A 23,867-nucleotide genomic window follows, 5' to 3' on the forward strand; every position below is an offset into this window, starting at 1 on the left:
GAGCAGATGTTCATGTCGACTACGAAAGCGTTTGTGCCGACTTCGTCAATCTCAAGATAATGTGTCGGCTCAATCTTTTAGAGGTGCTCGTAGGGTAGGATGAGTGTGCGTGGGTTTACAGTGATGAGTGTATGTGTGTATGTGCCTGTATTGTGATAAAAAAATGGTACCAGTTCAGTATTTGATATTTTGGTGCATATTGGTACCAGTTCAGTGTTTTCTGATAAGACAAACAATTCGGTGATTCCTCCAAAAAAAAGAAACAGTACAGTTTGCATAGTCTGTAGTGGATCGCCGAGATGGATAGATGGTGACCACCTTTGCCTATTGGGCTGTTCCTCTCATTCCGCCTTCTTGATGACGAAGCTAGATGAGGCATGGGCCGAGACCTTCGAGCTGCCGTCGCAAACGGGCGCAACGCAACATGGGCGCGAACCGTGCACTCGAAACTTGGAGAGCGAGGTCTCCCCCCTATCCATCCACCATGTCGCCAATCGGTGCAGCCTCTGTACCGTGCGCATTCGTGGGCACGGCCGATGTGTTCCAACGTTTGTGCAAGATGCGCCGACCCTTGCGTAGTTACCAGACTTCCTTGAGATATCATATATGAGTTCCCTACCTACCTATACTACTCCTGTAGATCGATCCAGCCGTACGAAGGAGCGGAAAAGAGTTGCTGTCTGATACAGTCACGCTATCCGTTGCCGTTGGCGTCTCGGTCTGCGTGGTACCCGGTGATACTGATGAGATTTGACTTGGGGAAATATACAGCCTGAACAGTAGGCTTCACTATTATTACTACTACAAATCTCAGTAAACTTACATCTAATCAGAAGCATGCATGCATCCGGCCGACAGTAGATGAAAGGGAAGTGGGTAGAACCGCAGTCCATCAGTGATACACAACCTGACAAATCTTGAAACACAGAACCGAAACGACGACGAGACACAAGGCTGACGGGCTGAGCGGCAGCTACTCCGGAGGCACCAGTTGTATATATCGGCCACTTTTTACGCAATTTTTTCGATGCAGATACAAGTAGCATCCATGCTTTACTCGACACGTTTTAACTGGCTCAGATCCTAACAGAGGTGGATGGAGACTGCCACCATCGCCACGAGTTTCGCCTAGGAAAGAAACACCACTAAAGAAGATCGATTAAACATTAAGAAAGTTTCACATTTCCCATGCATGTGGAAACCTTCGACTATCTTCGTTCTGGTTGGAAAAGGAGAAACTTTCCATTTTTTTAAGAAAAGAAAGGAAAAGGAAGACGAAGCAGAGGTGTTCATTCCTTCAACAACAAGCGTACGCCATGAACTCGCACGCCTTTTTCCCTAACAACTACGTATTCGGGTGATATCTGATGATATCTGGCCATCACAATGGATAAGATCTCTAGTTGTTCTCAATTAATCCTGACACCGACAATAGCAAATCCTCCCAAATAATTGAACCGATCTCGGCACCAATGAAAACGGAATTGCACGCACGACTATGACCGAATCCTGCACACGAGCAAGCTCATCTACAAAGACAGGAAGGAACATCGCATTCCAGAACAAGATCGCCATCTCGTTCCAAGAAACATCATGTCAAAGCTGTCACCGCAACCACCGGCGCAGAGACCTATCCGATGCGACCGAAAATGGTTTCGGCTCAGAACGCTGGAGGATCTGGGCGTTCCCATGCAACTTGCTTCTCAGGGACCTCATCCGGAAACGCAATAGTTTAGCAGTGCCGTGTCGCGGCCAGTGCCCAAATTATATGCGCTCCCGAGGATTGCGTACAGACATCCTTTTCTTAAGCTGAAATGACAGCTCCATCTGTAGGTCTACTGAGGGGCATGCCCACATCGACGACAGCTCAGAAAACTTAGCCGGCAAAAACAAGAGAAAACAGGGCTGACACGGTCGGATCCTTCATGGATTTGAATCAAATTTATCTGTGTTTCCCTAGAGGTATCTTCATGTGCTACTATGAACCACCGCGTCAGTACTAGTGGTACGGATTCCCTTTGTTGCCAGTGAATGTAACGCTTGTAGGAGATAGAACAGGCTAAATTTCGTGTTTTGACCCTTTTTTCAAATCTATTCGAGATCTGATCCTAGTTTAAATTTTTTTTTAGAATCTGACCTTTTTGCTACCGTCAGGGATCATGACGGTAGGGTATAACAGCCTACCGCCAAGGACCCTGACGATAGGGTTGCATGCCCTACCGCCAAAACCCGCCTAAGTATTGAACACAGTGCGTGCTCGTGCCAAGCACCTTCGGTAGGGTTGTGCAGGCTACCGCCAGCCCGTTTGGCGGTAGAGATGTTTCCTACCGCTAAAGTCTCTGACGGTAGGCTGTTAGACCCTACTGCCATGGACTCTGGCGGTAGCAAAAGGGTCAGATCTCGAAAAAATTTCAACTTAGAGTCAGATCTCGAATAGGTTTCGAAAAAGGGTCAAAACATGAAATTTTGCCGAACTGACGAACATATTGTGAGTTGCACTTGCAGTTGCAGGCTGGACGTCTGCTGATTTTATTTTGTTTTTGAAACAAGTGGACGTCTACCAAATGGATTCAAGTATCGGCGCGACATGTCAGAAGCTGTCTGGCTCTTCGTAGATACTCCGCCAAAGGTTTGGAACAGTACAGCCCGTGATTTCTGAATTGCGTACAAGTTGGATATTGTACTCGGCCTACACCTACGTAGATGCTTTCAGTTTTGTGCGTAGATTATATATTCACCTTTCTGATCTAAACTTTGCATCGGCTATCAGTTCTTCTTGTTTCAATACAAGAATCAAAAATAATATTTTGGCTTTTTGTATTAGATGGTTTGAGTGGTCTTCTTCTTTGAGTTCAAATTAAAATAGCTAAGATTGCAAGTGAATGAGCGGATCCTGCGTCCTGCAGGGAGTACCGGCTTCACGTGTGATTTCAGTTCAACCTTTTGCACCTACCCAGATAATATTTCTAAAATATTTTATACACTATTTGCACTATATCGGATATATGGAGAGAAAGTTCATATGCTTAACAACAATTCTTATTGTTTGCCACATTTGAGTTTGCGTGTCATTTTAGTGGGTTTAGATTACCATGGGTACGTCTTCTTTACACACATCATTCTTCTTCTTTCATTTGTACAGATTAGAGGAGGGAGGATACGTACTACATTAAATGTTGATTAGGCACCAAGAGTCCTATTTGATTTAAACTAATGCCTTCAAATGTTGTCCATATTTCATCTTCGGTTACTCTCTCTCTCTCTCTCTCTCTCTCTCTCTCTCCTCAAAATTATTTACAATTTCACATTGAAGTGTATCTATCTTTATATGCTCCTTCATCGGTATTTTTAAATTAATTATGAATCTTGGGTCGATTGATTGCTAAACTTAGAGATGCATTGCTTGCGTGCTTGCTTGGCACTCTTCCTCCAGATCCCAATTCTTATTTTGCCAATGTGTTGTGTGCAGGTCTATGGCGAGGAGGAGGAGGAGTCTAGGACACCTATATTGCTTTGTTGATCAATCTTTTTGCGGTGCCCTTTATCTGTTAAACTCTAGATCTCGGAGTCTTTTGCTGCACATTGTTTCGCTCAACCCCAAATCATCATTCCTAAAATCATGGATCAATTGATGATAATCATGCCACACACTTAAATAATTCATGTGGATAGGTCATGAAGCCATGCTTTTGAGCTTTCAATGGTATGTTTGCGGTACAAAGTACACCGATCTATTGTGGAGCTAATTAGCCAATAAGCAAGACAGTTCAAATTTAGATGGTTTTGTGGTTTCCCCTTTTTACATTGTATGCAGTTGCAAGTAGCCCATTTTTTTCCCACATGGTTTACAACGGCCTCTTTTCTAAAATAGTTATCTTTAGGTCAGCTTTATACTTTTTACAAATTATATCTGTTTATCTCTGTCCATATTATCCAATTCTTTCTTAAACATCAACTTCATTGTATATGAAGAAAATCCCATTCCCTCCTTCGCGATTAGTTGCAGTTATCAATTTTCTAATTTTAATTCTTGATGTTTCTGCCATGCAAAAGAAATAGGTATGAAAAGTTGTGCCTTATGTATTACTACAAATACTACAATTTATTTTCTCAGATTTCAAATGTATAGATGAATTGTTTTTCAAGTGGTCGATGATCCAATAACAATTCCAGTTCTTAAGGGTTTACCAACACATTGTTTTGATGCTCCCCGAAAGTTTCTCGATCCCTCCTTCCACGTGTTATCAACAAGCATTTTTACTTCAAAGATGAATCTTCTTGGATTGATCAAGCAAACATATGCTTCAGTTCAAAAGTTCTTTCTGCCATTGTATTATAGTTAGCTAGGCATGCATGTTTGACACTTTCCAACTTTTTTCATATGATGTCTTTGTCATGCATATCCACTGAGAAGAATTGAGTATATTGATTATCATCTACTATACAAAAGAAGCTTGCCTGTTTGTCCATCTGATCATTGTTGTGGCTAGCTGTGATTCATTTACTATTAAACATCATTGTTAGCAACTAAATTAGTAAGTTCCAGGAAAAAAAATCACTTTATGTGGGTTAAAGCAAAAAATGAATTAACATAAGGTTGGTTCTTTGGAAGCTATTTAATTTGGCGGTCAAGCAAATTTAATATTATTATTTTTGCAGAAAGAACTCTTTTCGGTGTTAGATTACCTTGGATAATGAGTTGTTTCAGGTTTACTGAGTTCAATTATTAGTTTGTCTTCTTTATATCTTACTACCTCCGTCCGGGTTTATTGGGCCCCTTTGTATTTTGAGCCAGACTTTGACCATCTATACGACTAACAAAATATAAATTATATATTACAAAAAGTACACCATTGGATTTGTATTTGAAAGAGCTTTCCCATCGTATAATTTTTGTGACATATAGTTTACATTTCATTAATTAAACTTATAGGTCAAACTTTAGCACAAAATAAGAGGGGGCCTAATAAACCCGGACGGAGGGAGTAGTGGTTAGAAGCGATCAATGACATTTTTAGATGACATAAGTTGGCTTTATCTTGGCACTATGATTGGAGCTAACTCGCATGTTTATTTCGGACTTATGGTTAAGGTAAAAATTTGATGTTTTGGTTCAATAAGTCATAAACAAAACCATGGCTTAGTACCTGTTTGCTCAAATATTTAGAGCCATAGGGAACGTTTAAATGATAACCAGAACATATTATTTTTGTATGGCATACGATTATATAAGGATCGTGTTGTAAGCCCCTGTTAGCTGATTATAGTGTCATTTGTGTGGAAAAAAGTTATCATGTTTGCCCAGTAGAGCTCCAAAAAATGCCATGTGAAGGGAACCTAAAGCTGACTTTTTGACGCCGTTACATTGGGTACCTCCAACACTTTTAAGCATGAGAGTAGCTTCTCCAAGGACGGCTTCGTACTTGGGAGTGGCTATTTGAAGATTTCAGCGTAAATGAAAGAAAAAAGAATGTACTATCACAACTGAAGGGTCAAACCATCTGTGTTACTAAATGATCTCACAGTTTTAGCCTGCCAATATTCTGTTTCACATTTGCCTATGATGGCTTAGCAAAAAAAAAATGGTATTACACTTCACTGGATTTTCTTTTTACATTAGCAAAATTTGTATCATCTAGCAATGGATTGTACCCTCATAATGTTCAACCAGTTGTACATTTCCTCTCATGCGGCATGTGTACGCTGTTGTTATTATAGTTTTTTTAAACATATGTTATTATAGTTTTTAAGCGCCGCGCCTTCGCCCACTAGTTAGTTATAAAATATACTCCGCCTACAGAGTATCTGCGTAGTGGAACACATTTGTTTCATAGAGCTTGTGTATAGCCTAGCCGCGTCTATTAGGACTACGCGTTCGCGTCATCGGTTCCAAAATGAGAGGAAGCCAAAAAGAACAGTTTATATTTGTGTATGATTTTTCTTTAATAAGAACTGTGCACGAATTGGACCTTACAAATGAATACTAGTGTAAATGCAAGTTGCCCATTGGAGTATATAGTACTGGTGGTAGGAGTAGTTATCTTGTACTAGCATTTTCTTGGCCTAGATAAAGTCGTGTGCATGTCTTCAAAGTTTAAACAACTGCACGCACGAGAATCATTCGTGAAGCAGTTCTGAAGTTGAAATAGTAATGCATGTCGTCAACCGGATTCTACGCGTACCCAGAAAGGGGGAGTTGTACAAGTCCGGCGAAAAGAAGAAGAAAAGTCCAGATGTCAGGGCACCGAAATTCCAACCCCAGCCATTTTGCAAAAACATATGCAAAATTCAGACTCGTGATGATCTTTGACCCCATTTTTAGCTCCAATAATGATAAACATACAAAGAGTTACAGAACTGACGCGTGATGATCAACCCACGCGTACACGGACAGAATTGACGGTGCGTCCGTGCATGCCGATGTAGACAAGGCAAGGGCTAGCTTGTACTGCTATGGAGCTGTTGTTAGATGAAGCGCTGCAACGATGGTGATCTGATGTGCGTACGTCTATGATAGTCTCGACTGATCTGACGCTTTTTCCACGGGCAAATGATGGTCGAATCAGATGTGACTCCAGTTTACCAGCGGTCGTACTCGTCCGCCTAACCTAATCAACTCCGACGAAAACCAACAGCAAGGACATGACATGCTGCGTACATCATTGCATGCACGGGCGACATGGCTGGCCCGCGGCCGCGCCCACTCGCACGTCTGTGCACTGCGGTCGCCGTCGCCGCGCGGGTCGATCGGATTCGGCCGCCGTCGCCGTGCGAGCTGCGTTGGTGCGTTGCCTCATGTCGCTGGCTGCCACGCGTGCGCGCGCGGACCCGCCCAGCTCGGTTGAGTTGCGTGGGCACGTCGCTGCTTGCCGGGCTGCGCATTGCCCGTGCCTGCGCCACTCGGCTCCTGGTCCTGGCCAAAGCGGAAGGAGCTGGTGTGCATGATGAGGTTGGTCGTAATGATAGTATCATAGTTAGTATTATGCATGACAACTAGATAATTTTGATGAGGTATCATAACATTAAATGAAGAAAAAGATGATGGAGTATCATATTATGATACCATATCATAATAAATGTTATGTTACTTTGTGTCATGCATGACAATAAATCAAGTACTACATGATACTAATATATGATGCTATGCATTAAGGAGGAGTATTATACACTAGTATCATATGCATGATACTACTATATGATACTCCCCATTAGGGCATTTCCAGCCGTTGGCCCCCCAGGAGGGGCAAAAAATCGCCCCCTGGGGACGCACCGGCGCTAAACCGCGCACTGGGGGCGTGATGCCCCCCAGTCGCGGCGCCCACGTTTTTAAAAAAAAAGTCAAATACGGCGCAAACACGACTCAAATTTAATGCAAACATCGACGAGTTCGTTCAAATTTAAACATATTTTACAAAAAAGAGAAAAACTACCGCGGGCTACTCCCGCCGTCTCCCTCGCCGCCCGCCCACGCGGTTCTACATGCCGAGGAGGCGGTAGAACCGCGTGTAGTCACCGCCGTCGTCCCCGCCGACGCCTCCGCCGTCCCTGCTGCATCCCTCCCCCGGTTGGCTCGGCGGGTTGGACGGTCCGGGGGCGTCGTCGTCGTCGTCGCTGTCGAGGACCACGACGCCGTGCTCATCCTCGCGCCCACGCTTGCGGGCGGCGATCTCCTCCAGGGCCCGGCGCTGCCGGACCATCTCGTCGCGGAGGTAGTCGTCCCGCGCCCACCGCAGGGCGTCCTCGTCGGAGAAGCCACGCCGGGCTACCTCCTCGTACTCCACGGGGAGGCCGGGCTCCGGCTTGGGCTCGACGAGGACGAAGCGGCCGGTGGGGGAGGTGTTGTCGCCGATGCGGACGCTGGAGCTGCGGGTGCGCGCGCTGACAGGCACGCCCTGAGGCTCCGGCTTGACGGAGCGGAGGTGGAGGCAGGGGGAGCCGCCGGACGAGGAGGAGGACCCCCCCCCCCCCGGTCTCCATGCGCCTCGGGGTCCAGAAGCTTCCCCGGCGTCGTGTGAAGGACGGGGGAGCGGGGTACTCGAGGCGCGGCGTGTTGCCGCCCTCGATGTACTCGAGGACGGCCTCCAACGTGCGTTCGGGCACGCCCCACCACCGACGCTGGCCGACGGCGTTGAGCCTGCCGTAGGGCTCGACGCCGTTGGTGGCCTCGAGCTGCTCGGCGTGACGGCGGCGGAAGTAGAGCTCCCAGATCGGGTTGTCGGGGACGTACCGTGGCCCCTCCCTCGCCGCACGCGGCAGGGACGAGCGGATGCGTGCGATCTCCGCATGCCGCGCCGCGCCGGTGGGTATCGGGGGCACCGGCACGCCGCCGGCGCTGATCCTCCACGCCCCGGGCACCCGCATGTCAGGCGGGACCGGGTACTCGGCCTCGAAAAGGAGGCGAGCCTCGCTCTCGTGAAGATGGCGGCGGCCGAAGCCGTTCGCCGCCGCGCCATCGCCTGAGAAGCGCTCGGCCATGGGTGCTGGAGACGGCGAGAGAGAGGAGAGGGAGGAACGACGACGGCAAGAGAGTGCGAGTCGCCGAGTGCGCTGGGGCGCGTCTTATATAGGCCGAGGTGCCGCCCGTGCGCGAGCCGTCGTGAGTATGCGTAGCGGGCGAGGGAGGGCGAGGGACGCGCGTCATCCGGCCTTCACTGCGCCGCCCGTGAGATATCAATGGCGCAGGCTGACCGGCGTGGCAGCGCGGTAGCTTTGGCATTGATTCGCCGCGGGAAACGAGGCGATGAGAACGACGAAGAGGCGAGAAGAGGGTAGAGTCGCTGACGCGGTGGGTCCGCGGCTGTTTCACGCCAAAACATTTCGCCGGCGCTGTTTTCGGCCCGAGCCGGCGAAAATCGGGCTCCTGAGGCGCGACTGGGCCGATTTTTCGGCGCCGGCGCAAAAAAAACGTTTGAGGAGACCTTCCTGAGGATGCGGCTGGAGATGCCCTTACAACCAGCCTGAGATGTGATGCGTCTTGGTTCTTGGTGGGACGTGTCTAGCCTGCCACGTGTGGGCGTCCCACTCTGCTTGCGCCGTGGTCACCGAGCTCTTCCTGATGAGCTCATCAGTTGTCACCCACCCTTGTGACCATGTCCCCCCTCCCATGATTTCACTGGAGTGCTTCTGTGCTATACTGGTAGTACAGTGCAAATCTTCATGGTATGAGTGAAGTATAATACAACGGGACGAATAATATCGCGGGACCTCTCTTCAAAAAATATATATATATATCGCGGGACATGTGGCAGGGCAGGCGGCATGCCCAAAGGAGGAACACGCACGTAGAATAGAATACTTACAACAAGATACATGCACATGTACTCGTAATGTAGAGAAAACGCTCATGTGGCACCACATGTCGCATTATTTGGCCTTGAATTCGCATGCCATGGCAGCTCGCTCAAGAGAAGTGTGTCTGTGTGTGGGCGCCATAATGCGGCCGGCCTACCATCATTGCCGCTAGCTACATCCTTTGCGTCGAGGTCGGCCGCTCGTAACAGAAGCATGTTGGGCTATAGTGGCGGAAAGGCCAGCTGACCCGACCCGGGCACCCACGGGAGGCACTCGAGCGAATCATGGAGCCGTTTCTGCACTGCGGCCCCGAGCCGGCCGGGCATTTTATTCGGATCCGAAACTGGGCGGAGGGAGCGGAGCTAGGTCGCATGTCCGTTTGTGCGGCAGCCACTGTAGTTTCCAAGGTGTGTCAGTAGTACGTGTGTGCTTTCCTGTTCCTTTTGATGAAGTTTTTTCTTAAAACTCCGAAAAGCTGAGGGGACGATGACTGAGTGTGGTGGGGTCTCCATTGTCTCCAGGTCACAAATGTTCATAGCGGTGTGCTCATAGTGCATGCAGTGTTTCTTTCCTAGTGCCAATTTCTTTGTATTTGTACTAGGGTCATGCAGCGCATGCAGTTTTTATTTTGAAATGTGGATATTTTAAAAAAAATAGAATAGCTTTTAAAATGCGTGTGAACATTAAAAAAACAACATTTTTTACAAAAATTGAGAACATTTTTTTAGTAAGTCTTTTTTTTCAAAAACTTGAACATTTTATAACACACAAAGATTTATTTAAAGTCTTTTTTCTGAAAATAAAAACCTATAGTTCAACAGAAACAATTTTTTTGAAGAAAAATAAAATGATAAAGAAACAACAAAAGAAAGAAAACGAAAAGTATGAATCAGACCTAAAACGAGTATCGGAACTAGGAAACCCAGGAATCAACAGTCCTAACTTCTACACGAGCAAACAAAGTTAGTCTATAAGTGACAAAATTTTGGCGCCTACTAATGTGAGCAATAGAACCATCCCTTTCACCGAGAAGTAACTTGACTTCATTTATCGACATCGCATGTTGCAATCTGTCATCCGTCCTCGTCCGCATAGCATCCACTACAACCAGACAATCCATCTTGGCATCCACTGGTAGTGCCGACCATTGCATGGCAAAGTTAAGTCTCTCCAAGCAAGCCACAAGTTCAGCTTGCAATGGGCCAGCACAGTTGTGCAGACTTCTACACGCCGAGAAAATAATAGCTCCGTTAGTGTCGCACAAAACCATACATGCACCGGCCTCACCAGATGCTTCACAGTAGGAGCCGTCGACATTCAGTTTAACACGCTCTGGTGCTGGAGCTTGCCACCTGATCAGGGGCGCCATAGGGACCCCACATGCTGTAACGGCACCGGCCAAGCTGCTGGAGCAATCACCATATTTCCTATCACATGGTCACCGGTTGGGTACCTCTTGATTGCAATGAGCGAGGCATCATAGCTAAGCAGGATACGACATGAAGCTTCAACTGGGGGCGGATGTTTGTCGTGAACGATTTTGTTAAGGACATGCCAGGAACGCCATAGGACCATGAGGACTCGCATGCGATCATCGGCTTTCAAAGTGTGCAACACATCAAACAGCCCTTCAACACCCGTCGTACGCACAGTTTTTAGGTCCGATAAATTCCAATGCTTTGCCATGGCATGCCAGAGTTCCACCACTCGGGGACACCTGTAAAATACATGGAACGTATCCTCTTATTCCAACGCTCATGGCGGACAAGTATCAGTAACCTACATCGCTCTCAAATTTTTGTTAGCCCAAGTGGCCAAGGAATTTGATGCAAGCTTCCATGTGAATATGGGCACCTTGGGAGGAGCAGGGCACTTCCATGTAAGTGCCTAGACGGCATGTCGCCCATCCGGTGCCCTGCTTGCTACGACGGAAGACGGAAGGAGACACTCGTTGAGAGCAAGGCGATAGGCGCTCCGTACCGAGAAGGTTCCAGTACTCTCTGTCGCCATGCAATGAAATCATCAGCGTGCCATGAGGATGCTTTGATTTTCAGAATCTCCATAACGCCCACATGCATGAAATATTGTTGGAGCAGCTCCACCTTCCAGTTCTCGTGGTCGTCAAGCAGTTGGTTTACTCTCCTCAACCGACAGCGACCTTGTGGGGAGATTGGTCCACGAGCCAGCGGGTGAGGGGTCCACTGGTCCTGCCAGATGCGAACCGAAGCATCATCGCCAATACACCAGATTAACCCCTTCTTCAGGAGCTCGAGACTGTGAACAATTGACTGTCACATGGGTGAGGCATTGCCACAGAAGACTATGTCCTCGAGGCGTCCATCAGGGTAGTACGAGCCTTTATCTATTCAGTCCGTTTACTTTTAAAATAGGAGGGATGACCCTAGCATCCTACGTTGACTGATAGATTCAACACCTGATTGCCTAGGCAATCAAGCATAAGTTCAGCAGCCAAATATTTTGCCACCCATTTCGTGACAAAAATGGTTCTTAGCTCGTCTAGTTTATCAAGTATTCTCGGAAACAATGGGAGAAGTATATTTTCTCAGAGTTAACCGGTTCAGTCATGACATGTGTTCAGCTAGTTTGCCTATCCTGTAATTGATAGCCAGAGATCATGGTCGCCTTTGCCTATTTGGCTGTTCCTCTCAACCTGAACCTCCCGCTTGATCATGAAGCTAGATGAGGCATGGGCTGAGACGTTTGAAGTGCCCTGGCAACTGGGCGCAACACAACATTGGCGCTAGCCGTGCACTCAGAAGCTTTGAAAGCGAGGTCTCTCTATCAATGTCGCCAATCCGTGTGGCCTCTGCAGTGTGCGCATTCGTGGCCACAGCCGACGTGTTCAGTAAATGTGCCCCTTGAATTCCATTTTCAGCATTTCACATCTACCATGTGAGAATTACCAAAATTCCTTGCGATATCATAAGTGTTTGGTCAAAGAATTTGGAAGTAACCTAAACTACTCGCTACTCCTGTAGCTCCATCGAGCCATACGAAAGGCATTATTAGGTTCGTTTCAGTTTCAGAGTTGCTGTCTGATACAGTCACACTATCCGCCGCCGTTTTGTCTAAGCATACATCTAAGGCTAGCCATAATGGGTACTAAATTAGACTTGTAATATACATATGTTACAGTCTATGTTACTACCTCTATAGTGGGGAGTAATATATATGCAGTGTCATGCAACACTTTATTTATTAGATTGTAGACTCATCTTGTTTTGATATGTATGATATTACAGTAATTAGATATGTTACCACATGACCCTCTTTTCTCATTAATTACTCGTCATATCATATGTTGTGTCTACAGATGTGTGATGTTACCATCCACTGTAGGTAGTCTAATCAGAAGCATGCATCCAGCCGACAGTAGGATCCTCAGTCATCCACCAATCGTACGTATGCTACGTACCTCGAAATCAAAAGAAAAAGAGAGATGAAAGGGAAATGGGTAGAACTTCAGTCCGCATCAGTGGTACACGACCTGACAAATCTTGAAAGACAGGACCAGACAGATGGGCTGTGTAGCAGCTACTCGTGAAGACAACTTGTGCATATCGGCCACTTTTTACGCAATTTTGTCAATGCAAAATACAAGTAGCATCCACGCTTTGCTCGACACGATTTAACTGGCCCGGATCCCAACAGAGGTGGATGGAGACTGCCACCGCTGGAAGATCGAGGATTAAGCATAAGAAAGCATCGCATTTCCCATGCAGGCTCTGCCTCGTGGAAACGTCCCGGTGAGAGAATATCTTCGTTCGGGTTAGAAAAGGAAAACCTTTTTGGTTTCTAACTAGTAAAACAAAAGAATGGAAAAAAGAAAACGCATGGCGCATGCAGGCTGCCGAGAGATGGACCTGTCACTCGTGTTGGGTCGCCGGCGATGAGCTTAATTTCCGCTGTCTTTTTCAAGACACGGGCATCTCCGAGCTACTGACTGTGCAACAGCCGAGAGAGGGAGACGAAGCAGAGGTGTTCCTTCCTTCCCTAACAACAAGCCTACGCCATGAACCCGCTCGCTTTTTGTATGTTTATTTATATTAATATATAGATAGATAAATAAAGATTGTACGCGTTGGTGTGCTAATGCCTGTCACGCGCACAGTTCACCATCCCTGGTCCAAACTTTGTTGCGACTCCGCGTATTGGAGATTTGATTAATCATTAAGAATGGAAGTGATGCAAATAGAGTAGTACGACACTACTATGTCGCAGCGTGTTTGTCAACTTCTTCCAAGTGTTCGTCTTTGGTAGGCAACAAACAGGACATAATTATCAGGCATCAAAGGCTGGGAATTCAGTTAAGACTGAAGATTCAGAGAAAGCAGTGTAGTTAATCCGACAATACCGTTTCAGAGAGATCAACGGCTACGATGACTCCTATACAGATCGTCACCGTAGGAGAGAGGGCCTTTACTGTAGCTTTACATTTCTTGTAGTGCACTTTATGAGCTGTCATTGACCAGCCTATAAACAATCGGGTTGTGGCTGGGAGAGATCATTATCTACTTTTCCTGAATTGCTTGCTAGCTACGGCTTGTAACCGCAAACCATATACTTCTTTTCCGAGCAATACAGTCGAGATCTGCCTCACCCATACAATTCCTCCCAAAATTAGCTAGAAATCTATACTCTGAAGTTATCGGGGCCTGACAAATTGGTATCATGAGCCAGCGTTCTTCGGCAGAAACGCGCTGTGGTGATGAATTTTTTTCCTGAGATCCGCAATTCCCACCGTATCTCCCACCCTTTTCTCTTGAGATCCAGCGGCATCACAGAGTAGGCGGAGTTGGCGGCGGGGTTAGAGTGGAGGCGCAGGCGGCGGTGAAATTCGGGCACAGGTCGGTCGAGCAGAAGCGGTTGTTCGAACACTCTGTTCGATCGGTAAAATCCTGCGTTCTACGCTCCGATCCGTGTGTCAGGGCGGCGAGTTCTTCGGCGGCGGCAGGATCTGTTGTATTGGGAAGGGTTGCTGACAATTCAGTGGTAAAATTCCGTACCCATACTTCAGATCGAGGCGATGGGGCGTTCCAAGCCAGTTGACGACACTGATGCTCAAGAAATTTCGGCCATGCGTGAGGAGTTTGGAGTCTTGCAGAAGGATAATGCCCAGGTGCAGTTGCAGGTGTCCAAACTGCAGGCAGAGGTACAGGCAATTGGGTCAAAGCAAGGGGAAATTTTAGTAACAGTGGGCGAAGTTGAGAAAGTGGTGTTGGATCTAGGGAAGTAGCTATCAGTAATCAGTAGCGTGTTGCAAACATTGGTCAAAACAACTCAGCAACAAGAGCAACCTTCTAGTTCTCAAGAAGTACCTAAGTCCCCTACATTGCACCAAGAGCAAACACTGGAACGAGAAACAAGAGTGGAACACTTGAGACAACAGTTGGCAACAGAGAAGGAGAAATCTAAACAGTTAGAAGATCTCCAACTTCAGAATTTACCTCCTATTCGCACAAACAGAGCTACTGCACCTCCAGGGTTTGCAAATCAAGGGAGACAGGAGGCACACAATTCAGTGGGAACCCCTATGACAGCCAAAAACAATATCCACACACCTGCATTCAATCACTTCTATCAAAATAACAAAGAGAGACAGATGTGGCAGGGCTACCATAAAACATATGAAATGGATATGCAAGCTTAGTTCATGAGATCTCTGACTAAAGGACCTAAACTAGAATTTCCTAGATTTTCTGGTGAAGATCCAGTGGGGTGGATTAGGCAGTGCAACAAATATTTTCAAATGTCAGCAGCACCTGATGAGTACAAAGTTTCCCTTGCCCAAATGTATATTATTGGAGAAGCTGATACTTGGCTAAGAAGGTCTGGATTGCTAAAGAAGCAACTCTCATGGACACAATTTGGAAAAGAGGTCATAAAGAGATTTGCAGAGCATGGTTCTTATGACCTAACTGAGAAATTTAACTCTCTGAAACAAGGCAACAGCTCAGTTTCTGATTACACAAAGAACTTTGAAGACCTTATGGCAGATGTTTTAGAAGAAACACCTGAATTAGGGGAACAGTGGTTTGTGAGATGTTATGTCAATGGCTTAAGGGAAGGGATTAAATTTCAAATCAGGCCTCTTCGACCACAATCTCTGACAGATGCCTACTGTTTAGCTAAGGAGGTGGAACCACACCACCCACCAGCAAATGCAATGCAGAAGAAATAGAAGAGTTCCTTTGTGAATTTTTACCAAAAGAACAGTGGAAATTTCCAAAACAAGAGCAGTACTACAACAGCCATACCCCAACAGAGTGGACAAAATAAGCAGGCTGAGGGCACCAACAGCAATCCTCAAAAACTTAGAAAAGTGGGAGAATGTTGGAGGTGTGGGGACAAATGGATGCATGGTCACAAGTGCAAACTTGTTCCTAATATTCACATGTTACAACAGGAACTAGGAGAGCAAATGGAAGATACTGAGGACAGTCCTCCTCAAGAGCAAGAAGAAATTCTGGAGGCAGAGGAGCAAGCAATGTTTATCACAGCCCATGCACTAGGTCAACAACTGGCAGTGCCTACCCCTATAGTAATTATCCACATAAATGGGAAAAGAGCTGTAGCATTGTTAGACTCAGACAGTTCCTCATCCTTTATTAATCAGGAATTTGCTGTGAAAGCAAACTGTACATTGCTTCCAGTAAAACCCAAAGCAATTACAGCGGCAGGAGGAGGCAAACTGGTGTCCAATGCTGTAGTTCCTGATTGTGAGTTTCAAATTGCAAAAACCACATTACAGCACAGTTTCAGAACATTAAATCTTCCTAGTCATGATGTGATACTTGGTTATGACTGGTTCACATTAATGAGCCCTGTCTCTTTCAACATACCTGGCAATACTTTCAGTTTCACTATGAAAGGCAAGAAGACAGTAACTGCGGCTATTTTCAATACTCCTGAAATAGTGAAGGAAATTCCAGCTGAGAAGGTGAGCAAGTTGCTGGAGAAAGGAGCAGAGGGCTTTTTATTACAGATGCATAATATTGTTATGGAAGCTCCAGCTGGTTTTCAAACCCCTCCACAATTGCAGAAATTACTTATGGAGTATGCAGACCTTTTTGAGGAACCTCACACTCTTCCACCTCATAGGTATTGTGATCACACCATTCCTCTGCAACCTGGAGTTGAACCTCCCCACTCTAGACCTTATAGAGTTCCACAGCACCAGAAGAAAGAAATGGAAGAGCAAATCAAGAAAATGTTGGCTGCTCATTTTATCAGACACAGCCAGAGTCCATATGCTGCTCCTGTCATTTTGGTAAAGAAAAAGGATAATTCAATGAGATTGTGCACTGATTTCAGGAAACTCAACTCAGCCACAGTTAAAAACAAATTTCCTATACCAGTTATTGAAGATCTACTGGATGAATTACATGGAGCTAAATATTTCTCCAAATTAGACTTGAGGGCAGGATATCACCAGATTAGGATGCATCCGGATGACATCCACAAAACTGCTTTCAGAACATTCTTGGGACACTTTGAATATCTGGTCATGCCTTTTGGATTGTCTAATGCACCAGGCACCTTTCAAGCTTTAATGAATAGCATTTTTGGCCCTTATTTGAGGAAGTTTGTGCTAGTCTTCTTTGATGACATATTGATTTACAACAAATCACTCAAGGAACATATGGAACATATTGAACTAGTACTGAAAGTTCTGAAGGAAAACCAGCTCTGTGCAAAAATGTCTAAATGTGTTTTTGCAGTCCAACAAGTTGAATACTTAGGGCATGTGATTTCTTCTGAAGGAGTAGCAACTGACCCACAGAAAATCAAAGCAATTGCTGATGGCCAGTGCCAGAGAATGTGACAAAGTTGAGAAGTTTCCTGGGGCTAGCAGGTTACTACAGAAGATTTATAAAAAAATATGGAGTTATATGCAGACCCTTACATGATCTATTAAAGAAGGGCCAGTTTCAGTGGAAACAGGAACATGACAAAGCATTTGGGCAACTACAACAAGCCCTAATCACAGCCCCAGTGTTAGCTCTACCTGATTTCTCCAAACCCTTTGTGCTTGAAACTGATGCATCTGGAAAAGGGATAGGAGCAGTACTGATGCAACAGGGCATACCTCTAGCTTATTATAGCTCATCTCTCTGCCCTAGAAACACTGCTCTGTCCACTTATGAAAAAGAAGCTCTGGCCATCTTAGAAGCACTTAAAAAATGGAGACATTACCTGATAGGTAATGAATTGATCATTAAAACTGATCAACAATCTTTGAAATTCATTACTGATCAGAAGATCACTAAGGGAGTTCAGCACAAGCTAATGATGAAACTATTGGAATTCAATTTCAAAATTCAATACAAAAAAGGTGTTCAAAACAAGGTAGCAGATGCTCTTTCCAGGTTGCTACCATCTTGCATGGCCATATCTGTAGCTACTCCAGTGTGGGAGAATTAGTGGACAGTTATCCTCAAGATCTAGCTACAAAAACCATTCTGGAAAAACTACTGTTACAACCCAACAACACCATGCCTGACTACAGCTTGACAGTAGGTATTATCAGATATAAAGGAAAGATCATGGTGGGGAATGTAGCTGAGTTAAGAGCAAGATTGATCACTGCTTTGCACAGTTCTCCTGTGGGTGGACATTCAGGGACTAGAGCTACATATCAACGAGTGAAAAACATATTCTACTGGCCTGGTCTGAAAGCAGAAGTGGAGAAGTTCATTGCATCCTGTCCTATCTGTCAGAGAGCTAAACATGAGCATTGTCTGCAACCTGGTTTATTGGAGCCCTTGCCTATGGCTGACATGGCTTGGCAGCATATTTCTATGGACTTCATAGAAGGACTTCCTAATTCCCAAGGCAAGGAGGTCATACTAGTGGTGGTGGACAGATTCACTCGCTATGCTCATTTCATTCCTCTCTCTCATCCCTACACAGTGCTCAGTGTAGCCCAAGCGTTTGTGGACAACATAATCAGACTACATGGGCCACCTAAGCTAATCATATCTGACATGGATCGAATTTTCACTAGCAAGTTGTGGAAGGATATCTTTGCTGCTCTTAACAGTGAACTACGGTACAGTACTGCTTACCATCTGCAAACAGATGGCCAGACCGAACGAGTCAACCAATGTCTAGAAACGTACTTGAGATGCATGACTACTGATCAACCCACAAAGTGGTATTCCTGGTTATCCTTGGCTGAATTCTGGTATAACACCACTTATCACACAGCTCTGAAGATGTCCCCCTTCCAAGGCTTGTATGGTTTTCCTCCCCCACTAATATCTGAGGTAGCAATTCCTGGTCCTGAAGAGGAAGAAGCTCATACATTTCTAACAAAAAAACAAACATGCTGGACCAACTGAAAATCAACCTGCAACAAGCTCAGAACAAGATGAAAAAGTATGCAGATTTAAAAAGGAGTGAAAAGGTGTTCAATGTGGGAGATTTAGTATATCTAAAAATGGCTCCCTATAGGCTTGCTGCATTTGGGTTTCGAGGAGCTTTGAAATTACAGAACAAGTTTTATGGCCCTTTTGTGATAACTCAGAGAATGGGCAAAGTAGCTTACAGACTACAATTTCCTGATCATGTCAAAATTCATCCTGTCTTCCATGTGAGCCAGTTGAAAAAGCACATAGGATCTAAGTCCATTCCCAGTAAAAACCTTCCAATGGTTACAGCAGACGGCACAGTAAAGACTGGGCCGGCAGAAGTTCTTCAAGTCAGACAAGTGCCTCGACACAATATGCCAGTTGTACAGTGGTACATTCAGTGGCAAAACCTACCGCCAGAAGATGCAACATGGGAAGATGCAGATTTCATAAAGTATACATTCCCTGAGTTCTTTAAAGCTACGACACAAGCATGGCGAGAGCAACAACAAGCGCCATGAGGACATGGCGCATCTCAAGGGAGGGGCAATGTCAGGCATCAAAGGCTGGGAATTCAGTTAAGACTGAAGATTCAGAGAAAGCGGTGTAGTTAATCCGACAATACCATTTCAGAGAGATCAACGGCTACGATGGCTCCTATACAGATCGCCACCGTAGGAGAGAAGGCCTTTACTGTAGCTTTACATTTCTTGTAGTGCACTTTATGAGCTGTCATTGGCCAGCCTATAAACAGCCGGGTTGTGGTTGGGAGAGATCATTATCTACTTTTCCTGAATTGCTTGCTAGCTCCGGCTTGTAACCGCAAACCATATACTTCTTCTCCGAGCAATACAGTCGAGATCTGCCTCACCCATACAATTCCTCCCAAAATTAGCTAGAAATCTATACTCTGAAGTTATCGGGGCCTTGACAACAATCCTGCTTTTTGTCGTACATATTTTCCCCGCCATGCCACGTTATCTGACACTCCTCCGATTCTTGTTTGGAGTACAGAAAACATTCAGTTGTTTACTTGTTTTAGCGAGGAAATACAGGAATATTTGGTGTAATCTTTCCCTAATAATAAACCAGCGATTGCTTCTGCTGGTCCGTCATCAGGCTTTTTTGCAAAAAAGTCCCCCTGTTTCTGATAAATTGACCCGCAGTCCTACTTAAAGTGTGGATAACGTTCCATTTTTTGCAAAAAAAAACCCTGCCATCACAGCCCATACGAGAACATGAGGGTTACCTCCGCCGTCGCGCCCCATCCCTCCGCCGTCGCGCGCCCCGTCACTCTGCTAGCCGCCGCGCCCCCGTCCATCCTCTCCTCGATGCCCGTCCTCGCTCCGCCATCGCTGAATCTGGACGAGATCGGGATAATCCGCCGCATCTCGCGCAGCTGCTCGTCGGCCATGCGGGAAGGACGAACGAGCTGCTCGTCGGACATGCAGGGAGCACAGACGAGCTGCTCATCGGCGTCCGTCCCACAGCCCCGCTGAAGACGGCGCCCAGCCCCCTTGACAGCGCACTCCTCCTACTTGCCGCCCGGTATACCTCCCCTACTCGCCGGCCCCTGGATCCCACTCCCCCTACCATAATATTCTGATTTCGAGGCAAACATAGTGTTTGATGAAATTTGACTATAGAATTGTTGCTACATCGTCAATTCAGGGTGTGTAGAAGATGTTATCCTGGGTTTGTAGAGGATGTGGTGCGTGGCTGCTTGTGTGTATACATATATGTTAATTGGTGGCTGGTGTGTGTGTGCAGGGTGCAAATAGCGACAGCGAGTAGGCGACAACTATACTACGTCGAGAAGTGATACAGGGGCATGAAGCAAGCGAGCAGGTGCGCAGCGACCTGCTACTGCACTAATACGAGCCTTGACGGAGCACCGGGGCCGGCTCGACAGGGCATGCCGCCCGCCGGTAGACGCCTGGTTGTGTGAGACGGAGATGAACCTCGCGTCGTCGCCTCTGCAGCCTGGACAAAGCTCCGCCGGTGCTGGGGATGAACCCTGCGTCTCAATTTTGCAAGGTAAGAACAATGTCAGTTTACTTTATGTTGGTTTTCTAATTTCTACATATTCCCTCAAGCAAATCTAATTATCTAGGTAGTACGGAAAGCAGGCAAATTACGTAACTATTTGGGTGTACTCATGCTCTGCTATGTTAGATTGAGGAGAAAGAATTATTTTATTCACCATCCTATTTTTTATCTATAATGATGATCACTGTTTCCATCTTGTGATCTTCTTTGCTCCAGTTGTGCGAATACTTTGTTTGCACTTTAGTGGTACTGAAATTTTCCTGCTACCATGAGTCATGGTAGTAGGCTGCTGCGGCAAAAAGCTGGTAACCCCCCTAAGGGAAGAAAACTGAAAAAACTCTCATCGTGCTTACCATGTTTCATCTTAAAATTTTGGCTTGATTTTTTTTTCTGTATGACCTATATCTCTATGTGGTTACTTTCTCCAGACATGCTTTAGCTGCACCATTGGTCAAGTGGCTTGAACACAACTCACATGAGTCATCGTCAAATGGCCCTTTTCTGAAATTCATTCTCTTATGCACTGAGAGAGGAGTTACTCCATGACAGTCTATATACATACAGATGCAAGCAATTAAGAAACTCATGCAGATGATGACTGGAGAATTTTTCACGAATTTTCCAACCTAAATTTGCTACAGAGGTTGGGAAAAGAGGAGTCCAGGCTCTGATGAACACATGTTCTTTCGCAGGTGACTAACAGTTGGCACCTCTATCTTTACATTACATCAGGCCAGCGCTACAAAGCCCATGTATGCCTCTGCCTGCCTGCTCAATGGACGATCCAATCACAAAAAAGTGGATAAAAATACTCATCTGTTTGTCAAAATACATGTTTGTTATCTTAGGAACGAGTATAGCTATCACCAGAGTACAAGCAAATATTTCATTTTTTCCATGAAGCAAACTTATGTTATGATTATCACATTTTGATCTTGGAGTAATGATTGACAAAAGTAGATGGTTACTGTAGTCTGTACCAGTCCAGTATTTCTAATTACAAGTTTGAGCTCCATAGGGATAATCTGATTAGTGTGTCAGAAGCTTGCTGTTTCTAATTGTGCAAATTCTGTGGTTATTTTAGTGTTTTGCAGAATGCATAGATTTTCCATAATAGAAAGAAGTGGATGTATAACCTGATTTTGCTTTATTATTTGGTGCCAGTTGACTTTGGAAATCCCCAGTTTCTCCAGTATTGTAACTCTCTGTCAAATCGTCAAATTAAACTGATCTTTCTATTTGGACAACTTGTAATTTTTAATATTATGATTTTCCTTTTCAGAAACCAATTCAACTAGACCAGGACTTTGTTTATTAGTCCTCCAGTGTTTGTTGGAATGAGATGACACATGGTATGCCAGCTAACAAGCAACTGAAGTAAGAAGATTTTTGTAATTTCTTGGAAAGAAAGAGCCCTGAACCCAAGATGGCGAAGGATCCAATATGTCAGGACCAATGAAGGAATTGCAGAGCTTCATATTCAGTTTATTTTAGGTGCTTGCCTACTTCAAGTGTCTAGATTACAGGAAACATGTTTCTTCAAGTGTCTACTTCAAGTAAGTTTCTTATAGAAGTAGTCAGTTTGATTCCTTCAAAATAGTTGTTGCCTGATAATTTGTGTATGACTAAATAGCAGTACCTCAAATTTTGCTTCAGCTTCTTAAAACAGAGTAATTCTGTAAATCCTAACAGAACTCTATCAGTCTGAACCAATTTCTTGTAAATCTACAATACATCATAGCCTCATCTGATCGAATCATTGGTTTCAGATCAATACATCCTTGTGCATTCCCATAAGATCAATAATATTCAGTTTGATTGTGTCAAAAACTTGCTGCTTGACAATCTGTATGACTAGATAGCAATACCTTAAAATTGCTTTTGGTTTTAAACTGAACTGGACTCGGTTGGGGCTGAACTGAACTCAGTTTGGTCCTACAAAAAGATAGGGTTATATTCTACATCGTTTTTAAGGCGATAAGGTGACCTAAGGCGAGCACCACCCGCTCTAGCACCTAGGCGACGCCTAAGCGCCTAAGGCGGGCATATTTGTAAGGCGCTGCCAGGGCGCCTTATCGCCTAAGCGTCCAAGGAAGGACGCCTTAAAAACAATGATTCTTTGAATTTTTCTTGTTAACTCTAAACTGGACTCAACTCAGTTTGATTCTGTAAAAAATATTGTGACAGACTATATATATATATATATATATATATATATATATATATATGCAACAGTCTTTCACCAACACTCAAATTAGATGGGCGTGATATTTAAAAGAAATCGACATACTGTAGTTTATGAGAATTTGGCAAGAAACTCGGAACCGATGGACTTGACTTGTGAAAAAATGTAATCAATGGACGACTACAGTTTATATCAAACACAGAATCGATGGACTTACGCAATGCAGGCTTGCCCTTACCATTTACCAGGTGGTGACTTACCGGAGGAGCCAGTGGTGCTGCTGCGACCTTCTCCGGGCGATGGTCAATGATGCAAGCTAAAATCGGGGATGGGATAGCGGCTCCGGGCGACAATCAGAGGCGAGGCAGCGCTGCAGACCAAGGACAAAGTGATGCACTGGGGCGACGACGCGGGGCGAGGAAGAAGCGGTGGATGGGGCTGTGCATGGGGGAGTTGGGGCGACCATTCGGTTCAGCGCACGGGATCGTATTAACTCTGTTTTCTCCTAGGTACCTGCGCTGGTATAGTTTCTCCATGGGGTTACCAAACGATTCTCTCTACTCCTTGATTAAGATGTCACATCAATTTTCTACTTACATGTCAGGCTTAGCACTGGGAGCAGCCTTATAGAAGTAATGCAATATATTCTCTCTTATGCCTACTTGAAATACTGTTGTAGGTCTGTACTTTGCCTCTCATATTGCAAGGATAACACATTGTATGTCTATTCTCTTAAGTTTAGTAAGGATGAAGCAGGAAAGTGTGCTGGACCTTCTAACATGGATATTGTACATGTACGAGCTACGGGCCACTATTGTTTATCACATATGGATTGTAAATGTAGTGACATTGAAGTTTGTAACATATCCTTAAATTTCTTTATTGTAACATTATGTTAACTAAAAATCTGATAGCCGTGACCTTGATATTCCCTGTAGAGCCAGCAAAAAATAGAATAAAAAGTTTCA

General features: G+C 45.2%; 1 long non-coding RNA gene and 1 pseudogene across 6 annotated transcripts; both read left to right on the forward strand.

The window, feature by feature from the left end:
* Positions 1-13,717: 13,717 nt before the first annotated feature.
* Positions 13,718-17,137, forward strand: LOC147984349 (uncharacterized; annotated as a pseudogene).
* Positions 17,138-19,164: 2,027 nt separating this feature from the next.
* LOC125536433 (uncharacterized) lies at positions 19,165-23,763 on the forward strand. Of its 6 annotated transcripts, none has more exons than XR_015615957.1 (5): positions 19,165-20,213; positions 20,436-20,702; positions 21,143-21,466; positions 21,997-22,270; positions 23,126-23,763. It is a non-coding gene; the product is annotated as an uncharacterized LOC125536433 (long non-coding RNA). The 6 variants fall into 6 exon arrangements; XR_007295041.2 differs by having other exon boundaries at positions 19,194-20,213; positions 21,143-21,406; XR_015615958.1 differs by having other exon boundaries at positions 19,194-20,213; positions 21,279-21,466.
* Positions 23,764-23,867: the final 104 nt, after the last annotated feature.

The sequence above is a fragment of the Triticum urartu genome, chromosome 2A (assembly GCF_056163025.1).
Source record: "Triticum urartu cultivar PI428250 chromosome 2A, HENAU_Tu73, whole genome shotgun sequence".
NCBI lineage: Eukaryota > Viridiplantae > Streptophyta > Magnoliopsida > Poales > Poaceae > Triticum > Triticum urartu.